The following is a 12,545-nucleotide window of genomic DNA, read 5'->3' as shown; positions in this document are numbered from 1 at the left end:
TTCTCCCAGTATTGTGGTAATCATTCCACCTTTTGACCATTTTACACATTAATGCAGGGTGGAAGGCACTGCATTTGCATTATGAATTCACGTCCTTCCGAGCAGCAAGTTGTAGGTGGGTGGCACATTAACCACGTGGAAAAGTACTGAATGCACCGAATAGTTGATGAACACTTCCAGAAATATCTTTCCTTTTGCCGTTTGACCATGGTTTTCAAACCCGTAGATAGTGATGGGATCTGGAATATATTCTTCATCCTTGATCCCTAATGCTTTTGCGGTCATCTCTGGACAAATATTGAGGCTACTGCCTCCATCGACCAGCACATGTGGTACTGTCATTCCTCTGACTCGAACGACAATGTACAAAGCATTATTATGAAAGGAATGAGGCTTTGGAAGGTCCTCATCCGAGAAGGTAATTGGTGCGTTGGTCATGGCCGAATTCACTATCTGTGCCATGTCTTCCGGAGTGGTACTGGGCTTAACTTTGATTTTCCTCAGTAAATCTTCCAGTGCTCGCTGGTGCTTGCTAGAATTTTTGGCCAAATCAAAGATGGAGACATTGGATAGAGCGGTCAGAGGCTTCTGACTTGAATTTTCCGGCCTGGGTTTGATGATTTGCTTGAAGAAGTCAGGAGTTCCCTTTGACTTGGGGGCTGACTTTATAGGTGCTTCTGAAACTTTCATCTTGCTGAATGCTGAAATTAGGTTCAGCTTCTTAGAAGCTGGAGCTGCCTGTCGTAGCACTGACACCTGATGCTGAACCTGGAGATCTTGTGCAAAACACGGCTTGATGTGCTCATGCGGTAAGAATGGCTGTGCCGACACTACTGCTGTGGTGTGTGGTGGAAAGGGTTGATTGAGAATATCCATTTTTTCTTCTTCTTCTCCTTCCACTAAAAGATTTTTTTCAATGAGATCTTGTATAATGTTTTTAAGAACAAAGCAGTTCTCAGTGTTGTGTCCCACCGTCCTGTGGAACTTGCAAAACTGATCTTTCCACTTCCCCATGGGCATAGGGGGATCGGCCAATCTAGGCAACTTGACCATCTCTTTTGACAGCATATACTCGAGCACATCTTCGAGTGATTGGTCTAGAGGAGTAAACTTTCTATCGTAACTCCATCCTTCATGTTTAGTCTTCTCACGCAGTTTCGGCCCTTGGTTATGCTGAGGAGGCTTGCTATACTGAGGAGCAGGTTTTGCTTTATGATCCTTGTTGTTTGAACTGCCTGAGCTGTAGAATTAATCTCTTTTCTGCCCTTTGTGCTGATTTCAACCTTTGTTGTTGTTGTTGGCAGAGTAAGTGAAGTGAGTTTTTTTCTTCTGCTCACCTTGGGAGTTGTTCTTGGAGAATGTGAAGCCTTCATAGACTCCATTTTTCACACTCAGTTCGAGCCATTTGGCTCTTTCAGTCAATTCGAGGAAGGTACGTGATAGTGCTGTGGAGATCAATCCTCTTAACGGCTGCGAAAAGTTGTTGAGGATTAAGGACATGGCGTGCCTTTCCGAGATAGGATCTCTCATTTTGTTGCAGGCCGATCTCCATCTGTGGATAAAGTCCCGTGCCTTTTCATTCTCATTCTGCCTGAGATTACAGAGATGACTCAATGTAGGCAACGCTTCTGTGTTGAACAAGAAGCGTTCAATAAATAGATTTTCGACTTTATCGAATTCCTTGAGCTCGATGGGGTTGATATGCTCAGCATACCACTTAGCTGCAACTCCTTCCAAGCTGCGGGGAAAACATAAGAACAGTGCTCTGTTGTCCCTTTTGAACCGAGAGCATTCTGCAAAGAAAGTGGCGAGATGCGCTTTTGGGTCGCCAGAACCGTCGAACTTGATAAATTTTCGGGGAAGATTCTCCAGATCATCATCCCCTTCTAGGCCGTCATAGAAGTCCTCACTGGTGAAGACTTTCTTGCCCTTGTCGCGGGCTTGTAGATCCTTGACAACTCGGGCCATTTCCTTGAACTGTGCTTGCAAGGGCTCTTCTGCATCTCGGCTTTTTGATCTGCGGCTTTTACTTTGGCCACGTTTCTGAAATGCTGGAGGCACTTCATATTCTTCATCCGTATCTTCAATGGAGTCTGATTCATCTGAGATTTCCTCTGACTGGATTTGCCTTTTGGAAGCCTTCTTACCCCTATGACCATGGAACTTTTCTCTGAATGGATTCCTTTCTGAGCTGGTCCCGGGCTGCTCATTCATCATTTTGTTCATCATTTTTCGAAACATGACATACATTTGAGGGTCTATGCCATCATCTTCTTGTTGCTGCTCTTGACTCCTCTCGGATCGGGGGGAACCCATCTCTTCTTCCGAAGCTGACGAGTACTGCGGTGCTGTTGTCTTTTTGCCTGATCTTGTTTGCACCATCAAATGTTGTAAAAGCTCTCCGCAGAGCAAAAACCTGATTAGATTTTGTAGGAATTGATTTTTGGAAGAAATATTTGTTGAAAATATGGTAGACAATTTGAAAAAGATGTCCCATTACTAGGGACTGAGTCGCCGCGAGAATCACGACAATTGTGTTGTCATTCTTTTTGCAAAAGAAAATGAACAACGAAAATATGCCTTGTTACCTAGGCGAGGTCGTCAAACCACAAATAGAAAGAGAGAAAATAGAAATGAGGAAAATATGATTTTATTGATCTTGACAGAGAGGTGGAGGACAGACAATTTGCCACCATTCATGATAGTCGACAGACACTCTAGAACCAAGAAAGATTTTAAGAGAAACAAAGGAATCCCAGCCGTAGCAGGCGGAATGATATGCCCCGGACCATTGTGCGGAGGTGAGATCGAACTCTGCCATGGCTCCTGATAACAGTCAGGCTTCGACATACTGCTGCCTCTGGGAGAATTGTCGAACACATCTCTCTGGTTGGTAGTAAGTGCAGAAGAATTGTCCCAATAACTTGAACCGCTTGCCATAAGCGTACGTATATCTGGGAGGGGACAATTGCCGATCAAAATAGTCTCAAACAATGTCATCTTCTTGAATGTTGTTGATCATGGATCGGTACTGCGACACTGGGAGAAGTTCTTGGCCATTGTATCTGAAAGAGCTTGCTCGAGCTGGAACATGCTGGAAGAACCAGGACTGAAGTGCGTAGATGCAACCTTCAACTAAAATGGATTCTCCAAGTGAAAATCGAGTCAGGCCTCGATATAGGAAAGCTAACGCTGCCATGGCTATGGAAAGACGGTTGGTCTGCCGACTTCCCCATCTTCTCATAAGCTGGATTATTCTGATGTCCATAGAGTTTTGTCCATCTGGAAAGATGGATAATCCTACAGTGCACAGAACCATTGCATTCTGAAACCTTTCTTTAGCTGTCCTGGATAGCGAACTGACTTCAACGAAGGTCCCGTACTGGCGGTACAACTCGACTAGGTCAACATATTCATTTCCCTCCAACTAGATCAGGGGCCAAGATCGACGGCCTGTCATACGAGCTAAGGAGTCTCGGGGGTCCAAACCCTTGACATTGATAAGGAATCGATGTTCTAATGGATCGCTTGGTTGACCAGCTGGTTCTTGTAACCCCATGATCTCTGAAAATTCATCCATTAAAACGGTCATTTCTCCCCCATGGGAACCAGAAGGTACACGTCCGAGGATTCCATCGCTCTGCCATTGCATGGATCAGGTTGCCATTGATGGTTTGCTTTCCAACTGCTGACATCAATTCTAATCCGCACTCGCTCAAATGGTCCGGGAACATTCGGGAAAAGCTTTTTAGCCAGGAATAGTACCATCGGGGAATGAAAGTTTCGGTGCTGAGGGCTCGATGTTCAAGACGACCTTGTTGCACCTCGTAGGAGATGTGACCTTCAGGAAAGATTGGATCGACTTGACTGGATGCCATCGAACTGAAAATCGAGAAAGACTCAGAATGAGACTTTTGGGAAAATGTGGGAAAATTTTGGAAAACTATTGCAGGCAGGATAAAATGCAGCTGGAAATTCGAGATCCAGTAGAAAGGTAGAGTGGAAAATCTCCTGGAGTTTTGAAAGAAATTGGATATTTGGGAAAATCATCCAGGGTTTGAGAAAATAAAGGAAAAGGCGAGAAATATGGAAATTTGAAAAATATTTTTGGGAAAATGTAAGAAAATAGAGGTAACATACGAATAATCACATCCTGCACAAACATTTATGCACATTCAGCACTCCCTAAAAGGCTGACTCTAGATGCATCATTTTGAAAACAGCTGTAGGACCTTAATCCTAACTTTAGGTTCAGATCATCTTTGTCCAATCCAGTTATGCCGATATACCCGAATCGAAATCCGAGGTACGTGGCATATAATCTCAACCCCGGTTCTAAGGTAAGGTTTTCCAACATCCTTGAGCGCCTACCGATATACTTCGGACTGTGGCCCGCGGTACGTGGTAGGGGGGTGTTAACCCAAATAGTTGGCCCAGTTGTGAGGCTCTGTCCCGAACTAGGGTTCTGGAAGAGAGCCCAGCAACGTGAAGACCGGGTAATGATAGGTAATGGAGATTTTTTTAAAAAATGATCACATGCAAGAAATAGAGGGCTCTAAATCCTAGAGAGATAGATTTTGAAAACTTTGAAGAAGCATACATTGTTTGCATTCAGATCCTAAATTGAGGAGAGTTGTATTTAGACCTAAGTCTATGTGAACATGAAAATTTCTCCTTAATCTGGTCCTACCAAACCATGCCTAGTCTATATGCAATCAATGTCACCTAGGTCAGAATCTAGGCTCCTAGGTTCACATGATATAAAAAGTAAAGAGCTGACATTTTGTGAACACAATTTCGATAATTGAACTAAGTCAAGCACTATTTTGACAAGACGAGGACAGGTGCCATCACGGTCGCCAAACCTGTTATCGTCGCAAAATTTTTCCCGTCTTCCTTTCCTTGCGGAAGAGAAAGAGGGAAACGCTTTCGCGATTCAAACTTGACCGGATTTTGGAAATTGTTTTGAAATACTCGCCTCCGTTTTGAAAATTGCGGGAAAATCCATGGGATGGGGCTCGACCTGTCGATACGAGGTTCGACCGTTCCTGCCGCCTTTAACAGGGGTAATCGAACCAAGGACCAAAATTGTGCTTGACTTAGTTAAATCATCGAAATTATGTTCTATCCTAAATACACAGAGAATTCAGGCATGTGCTATGAGATTTTGGAAAATGGAAGTAGGAAAAACATGATGTATGCTTGAAAAACATTTGGAGTTGAAAAACATTTCTCAGAGAAAAGGTCAATTTCTCAGGAAACTCAGATGAAAAAAGGGTTTTTGAAATCACGAGAAAACTCATAAAGATGTGGGAAAACCATGAATAGTTGAAAATCCTGGGAAAATAGAAGTGATTCTTGAGAAAAAGGTGAACATTTGAAAATGGGAACATTTCTCAGGAAAACTCTGACTTTGAGGACTTTCTTAGGAAAACGATGGAAAATTTATAGGAAAACTCATTGGAGAAGAAAACTGAAATTTAGGAAATTGAAATCCTGGGAATCTTACCCTTGAAATACTTGGAAATCGATTTTTGATTCTTGAGGAAGATTGGAAAACTCTTTTTGAAAATCTTAAGAAAATAACATTTTCCAGGGAAAATCGAGGGAAAACTTTGATTTTGGAAATCCAACTTGGAAGTTTCTTGAGAGACTGGTTTCCATGGAAAACTGTGAAAAATTAACTTGGGAAAACCGATTTTGGAAAATCCAAAAAAAGTTTCTTGAGAAATCGATTTCTTGAGAATGAAGTTTTCTTAAGAAAATCATGGGAAAACCAAGGATTTCATGATGCAAATGATATGAGTGAATGAATGCACTTTGAAAGATTTTCTAAGAAATTTGTTGGAAAATGTGTATTAAGTCAAAATAAATCCTTCACATACCCTGACTGTGGCCATGAATATGTTCAGAGTTTAATTGATTTAATGCACAATACTTTGAAAATATTAGAAATGTGATGTGCATTTTAAGATAGCCTAAGATTGTAGGCTCAATGTGACTAGTAGAAAGATGATGGATCTGGGTCTCGTCCATATTCTGACTAGGGCCGTAAATATGGATTCCACCGAGTTCATCAACTCCCTAAGAGTTGGTGCACGTGCCATTTGTGTACATCCATAGTGCTTTTGAAATAAAATGCATGAATCATAGAAACAGGATATTGCATAAATTCAAACTATATGATATGCATCCTAGTCTAAGCAGGAAATTAAATCTCTTATTCCAAATTTTACATTATTACATCACTGAATAAATGAAATGAAAGAAATTTGCAGACTTCAGCTCCTTCTTTTGAATATCCCTGCCAAACTTGAAATAAGGTGAGCTTAAATATGTGGGTTTTTCCAAGATTTTCCAATAATATTATGAAATTATTGGATTTAATTGGATATAAACCCTATTCTCATACTTTCTTGATATTTGAAATGATGTAAATGCAGGAAATTTAGTAGAAAATAGTTTCAAATTCGGAATTGGGGTCAAAATGACCAAAATACCCCTAATTATAAAGTTATACCTTTAAAATCAGGGTTTTTTGAAGGAAAACTTGGTAAAATTGAGATTTCAAAATTCAAATTGAATCAAATGATGATGAAATGCATGATGAGGCATTATGACATGCTGCTAAACACCTTAGGACTGTAAAATCAGAATTTGACATTTTGCAATTTATCCAAAATAACGAATTTTGCTTGTTTTTCGCTTGGATCAGGGTCCTGCGGGCCCCTGTTTTGATGATATTATGGCTAAATCAAGCCTCAAATGAATTCCAAATCACACCGAATTCTGTATGAAGCATCTACATACTCTGATAAACAGCCTAGAATGCTAAAATGCACGAAATGATATGATTTGAATGCTAAAATTTAAAGAAAGTCCTAAAATGATGGATTTCGCCTATGGACCCGAACCAAATGCAATGCTTAATATGATAATGCAAGATTTACACCATAAAAACTTCTGATATTTTGCAGACTGCTAAAAGACCCGAAATGGAACATTTTTGGTTTTTACAGCCTCAGGATTTGAGCCATGGTGAGTTCGGTAACAGGGATTTGGTTCTGACGGAGGTAAAAATCAATCTAATCTAATATAAAATGCTAAATAAATATAAAACAGCCATGGAAATTTCTGATATTTAACAGAGATACTTAAGACACCTACAGAGATAACTTTTATGTTCGAGACTTTGGCATTTGATTAACAGAAACACAGATAAAAATATAATTTTTCATGCCTACAATAACAGAACAGACAAATGTGACCAAACAGATGACTGACAAGAAAAATCCGAAACAGGTATCACCACTGTTCTAAAAATCATAATCTTTCATATTCACACAAAGAACATCCCGGACATAAATTTTACTTTTTACAGATTTGGATTTTGATTAATACCCAAAGAGAATTCATCGACCTAAATCGATCCAAAGTCTCAGAGGCCCAAATCAGGCTCTGACACGTGTTTCGAACTCTCGGATTTTTGTCAGACATAAACAAAAATCATAAAAATCTGATAAAATCATATTAAAAATTATACATTTTACGAGTTTATGACATCTTTCGGATTGAAAATCGGATCACCCATGAGGGAGATCGCGATTTTACAACTCGGAAGTAAAAATTTAAAATACATCCCGGGTGGTAAAACCCGACTCACCTTTTTGAACATTTACCACAGTAAACGAATTCAAATGCTTCCTAATTTTGGTCACATTTCTAGGGACACATAAGGGCGCATTTCATGATTTTTTTGGATTTTTTAACAAAAATTACACGCATGAAATGACATGTAGACTGACTGACAAAAACAGAGAACTACTGAAACTGAGCAGAATTGAAATAAATGCTAAATTAATCCTAATTAATTCATGAAACATGCTAAATTAACGAAATAAAATGCAAATTAAATCTAGATAAATGCATGAATGTTAAAAATCATCAAAGAATCATAATCATGTATTTTTATATATGTCATTTTATGAGAATAGCTCAATCTATCTCTCGGATGAGCTCTTTCTTCAAATGACTCCCGAATCAAATTATGAAATCAAATTAAGAGGAAAAGAGGTTCACCTTGCTTCGTTACGCAGCTTTAAAACTCTTGAAAAGGACTGCTACCAAGGGCTTTGTTCATCCTTCGCTCCGGGCTTCGGATGATTCACCAAAATCGACCTACTGCACCTTCTTCACTGAGCCAAAGGGGGGGGCGTGAATTCTAAGGTTCAAAATCAGATTCTGAAGCAAGTCTAGGTCGAATTTCCAAGTCCCAAAAAGAGCTCCTCAAGCTGGGCGTGGAGCTTTATTTTTATAGACTTTTTCTAAAAAATTTGAATTTCAAACAGGCTCAATCTGAGCCCTCCATGTGGCGCCATCTCAGGGGTGCTATTTTGATTTTTTTGACAAAATAAAATGGGAAATTTTGTGGTTGAGACAACTCAGCAGAATTTGAAAATTTTCAAAATTGGGTTTGCTTGATTTTCTCTGCAAGTGGGGCTCTAGATTGGCGCCACCTCAAAAGGTGTTTTGAGGTGTAAAGCTGGAGACAATAGGAGCATGCCATGTGGCACCACCTATGGAGGCTCTTGACATGTGTCAGAAGGACAGGAGTGGAGGAAGCAGACTGTGCCACCTCAGAAGAATTCAAATTCTACTTTTCTGCAAGAAAGGAGAGGCTGACATGTGGCGCCCCCCTCCAAGTTGCTCCACACTGCCATGTGGCAGGAGAACAGGAATGGAGGAAGCAGAATGCGCCACCTCATAGGGGGGGTTCTACTTTTTCTGATGCAGGGAGGTCTGGACATGTGGCAGACAAGTGTCAGCTGTCTGAAGAAGCCTTCTCTCAAATGGCGCCACCTCAGAGGAGAATTTGAATTTCAAATGGAGGTTGGCCTGGAGGAATGGAGGAGGGACATGTGGCAGTTCCTCAGAGTGGCTCCTACAATGCCATGTGGCAGAAGGGAAAAGCAAGGGACATGTGGCGCCCTCATATTCAAAGTAGAAAAAGGTAGAACTCCAGGATTTTTGCCACCTAGCTCTTGTCTAAAATTTTTTGAATGGTTGCTTTTCTGAAGGAAGCCAAGTGTGACATGAGTCCTCTACTTTTTCTGAAGGAAGCTGGACATGACATGTGTCATCTACTTTTCTGAGAAAAGTAGGGGAAAGACATGTGTCATCCTGCTTTTTCTGAAAGAAGCAGAGATTGACACGTGGCAGAGGGAAGAGAAGGAGGCCCAAGCCATGTGGCGCCATCTCAGACAAAATGGAAAATGTGAAGTTCAGGATTTGCGCCACCGCTGGAGAGATTTGAATATTTGAATTCCAATTTTTCTGAAGAGAGCAGGAAATGACACATGGCATCTACTTTTTCTAAGAATCGCAGAGAGTGACACATGGCATCTACTTTTTCTGAGAAGAGCAGAGAGTGACACATGGCATTTGATTTTTCTGAGAAGATGAGAGATTGACATGTGTCCTCTGCAAGAGACACACTTCAAATGGCGCCACCTCAGAGGAGACAAGCCTACCTTTTTCTGGAGAAAGCTAGGAGTGACACGTGTCCTCTGCAGGAGACACACTTCAAATGGCGCCACCTCAGAGGAGACAAGTTTTGCTTTTTCTGGCCAGGACAACACAAGACACTTGGCATCTCATGGATGATCTTTGGAATGACACATGGCGCAGGGTGAAGATGGTGTCTAATGACATGTGGCGGCTTCTTAAGGTAGCCCCACACTGACACTTGACAGATAAATGGGAGGAGAGAGAAAAGACAAGTGGCACCAATCCAGGGGACAAGGCTCCTATATTTTTGGGTTTTTCAAAATTCAGGTTTTTCAAAAGAAAAGCCTATGTGACACCACCTCAGTGTAGGTCCCACATTGCTTCTTTATTGAAATAAGGATAAAACAACAACTTCTTTTTGGAATTTTCATAAAATCTGGACTAATTGGTAAAACAGAAGTTTTTGGAAAGAGTTGGCCCCTGTAAGGAGATTTTGTAAAAGGAAGACAGTTGAAATAGCTGACAAAAGGGAAAAATCTAAGGTGAAGTGATTGAAATCCATATTGAAAACTATCCAGATCATTTTCTTGAGGAAATATTTTGAAATTCAGAGCCCTGGGGGTAAAATGGAAAGAATTGATAATTTTGAAGACCCAGGGTTTTGGAATCGACTTTGAAAATAGTTGAAATTCTAATCTGGATTGAAAATTTTGAAATCAAGAGTTCTGGACCTCGAAATGACATGTTGTGCAGTGCAGTGATATGAAATGCTCATGCAATGATATGCAATGTCATGTCTTATGCAATAGAATCTTGAACCAAGACTTGGAGATGCCTGTCTTCTGTCAGGAATAAAATTTTGAACGTCTGAGCTAAAAATAGAGAAATTTTGAGAGTTGCAGATAAAATTTAGACTTCTGTAAGGTCCGGGCTCAGAAAATGACCATTTTGCCCTCCGGCGATTTCAAAGGCTGAATGATGATGCTTGGTGGAAATGTCGGGGAGCTTTTCAAAATCTAATTTCAAAACTATCTAAAATCATTCATCACTTAGGATAGAACTGCATCATATTTTTAAAATTCCCTTTTCAAAACTCCAAGCGATGTAAATATCTTCTTATCTTCAATTCTTGTAAAATCCAATTCATCTTTTCATTTTCAATTCTATTTCATTTCCAATCTCAAAGTTCAAATTTAACTTTGAGATTTCAAATTCATTTTATATTCAAAAATTCCAATCAAATTCAAAGTTCAATTTAACTTTGAAATTCTTGATTCATTTTCTAAATTCCAAAAATCAAGTTTTCAAATTCAAAGTCCAATTTGACTTTGAAATTCATTTATATATTCAGAGCTCAAAATCTCAAATCAAAATTAAAAATTCCAAGTCCAAAGTTAGATCCAAAATTCATCTCGGATTCCAAATTTCGGACCCAATTCCTATTTAAGATTTTGGATCCAGAATCCAACTTCACCTTGGATCTCAAACTTCAGATCCAAAAATCCATTTTAGGATCCAGAACCCAATCCACTTTTGGATCTCAGACTTCAGATCCAATTCCTATTTAAGATTTTGGATCCAGAATCCAATTCTACTTTGGATCTCAGGCTTCAGATCCAAAATCCATCTTAGGGTCCAGAGTCCAACTCTACATTGGATCACAGACTTCAGATCCAGTTCCATTTTAGGAACCAGAATCCAATTCCACTTTTGGATCTCAGACTTCAGATCCGAATCCATTTTAGGATCCAGAACTCAACTTCCATCCTGGATCTCAAACTTCAGATCCAAATCCATTTTAGGATCCAGAACCCAAATTCTACCTTGGATCTCAGACTTCAGATCCAAATCCATTTTAGGATCCAGAACCCAATTTTACCTTGGATCTCAGACTTCAGATCCAAAATCCATTTTAAGATCGAGAATCCATTTTAGGATCGAGAATTCAATTCCATTCCCAATTCTAGATTTCAAATCCAATTTCAGATCTTACCTGAACCTTCTAAATCCGTTTCCATTTTTTAAATACCATTTGGATTTCTCAAGTCCATCCTGATTTCAAATTTGAATTTCAATTCCACTTCAAATACTCATTTCCTTATCTTCATTCTAAGTTTAAAATTCAAAGTTCATTTCTAACTTTGAAACTCCATTTCCTTTTATTTTTAGCTTCAAATCATTCTTTCCAAATTCAAAGATTTATTTTCCCAACTTTGATTATTTTAAAAGACTTAGAACTTCTCTGATCTATTTCAAGTTCTAAATTAGATTCAATCATTCAGAAATCATCTCTTCACTCCATTATCAAGTTCATCTCAGAATACTTGGAAGTTTTCAAAACATCTTTCAAAAAGAGCATACATCTTTACATTGCACAAGCATGATTCTTTGTGCATTTAGGGTTAGAATAAATTCTTAGATAATATTTAGGCAAAGCAAAAGGCATAAATTCAATCCTTGGTTCGATTACCCCTGGTAAAGGCGCCAGGAACGGTCGAACCTCGTACCGACGAGCGAATCCCGTCTCTCCATTTTTCCCGCAAATATTTTCAAAACGGAGGCGAGTTATTTGCTAAATATTTTCAAATCAAGGTCAAGTGAAAACCCGCAAAAGAATTACTCTCTCTTTCTTACTTTCTTTTCTCTTCTCTCTTTCTTTTCTTTCTTTTATTTTCTCCCTTCAAAAAGGAGGAAATAGAGGTTGGAAAGGAAAAGAGAAGAGAGAGAAACCACTATAGAGGAAAAATTTTGCGATGATCACACTCTCCTATGGCGGAAGTCTTCTGCTATTGAAGAATAAGAGAGGTTTGCTTACTTGATTGTTGCAGGGGATGATCGAACCATTTCCTTCAGGCGATGGAGAGAAGGATTACAGAGAGAAAATCAGAGGGATGAAGACGGATGGAAAAGAGGAGATCATGAAGAATGCAATAAGGAGATGAATGACGGATCATAGAGAGGAAGGAGAAGAAACTAGGGGTGCGGGGGTGAAGACGATGCCCTAAACCCTCTCTTGCGGCCTCTCTTTATAACGAGGG

Source organism: Nuphar pumila, chromosome 8 (genome assembly GCF_984573655.1).
Source record: "Nuphar pumila chromosome 8, dmNupPumi1.hap1.1, whole genome shotgun sequence".
Classification (NCBI taxonomy): Eukaryota; Viridiplantae; Streptophyta; class Magnoliopsida; order Nymphaeales; family Nymphaeaceae; genus Nuphar; species Nuphar pumila.
The sequence above is the reverse complement of the archived record's forward strand: the minus strand, read 5'-3'. Positions refer to the sequence as shown.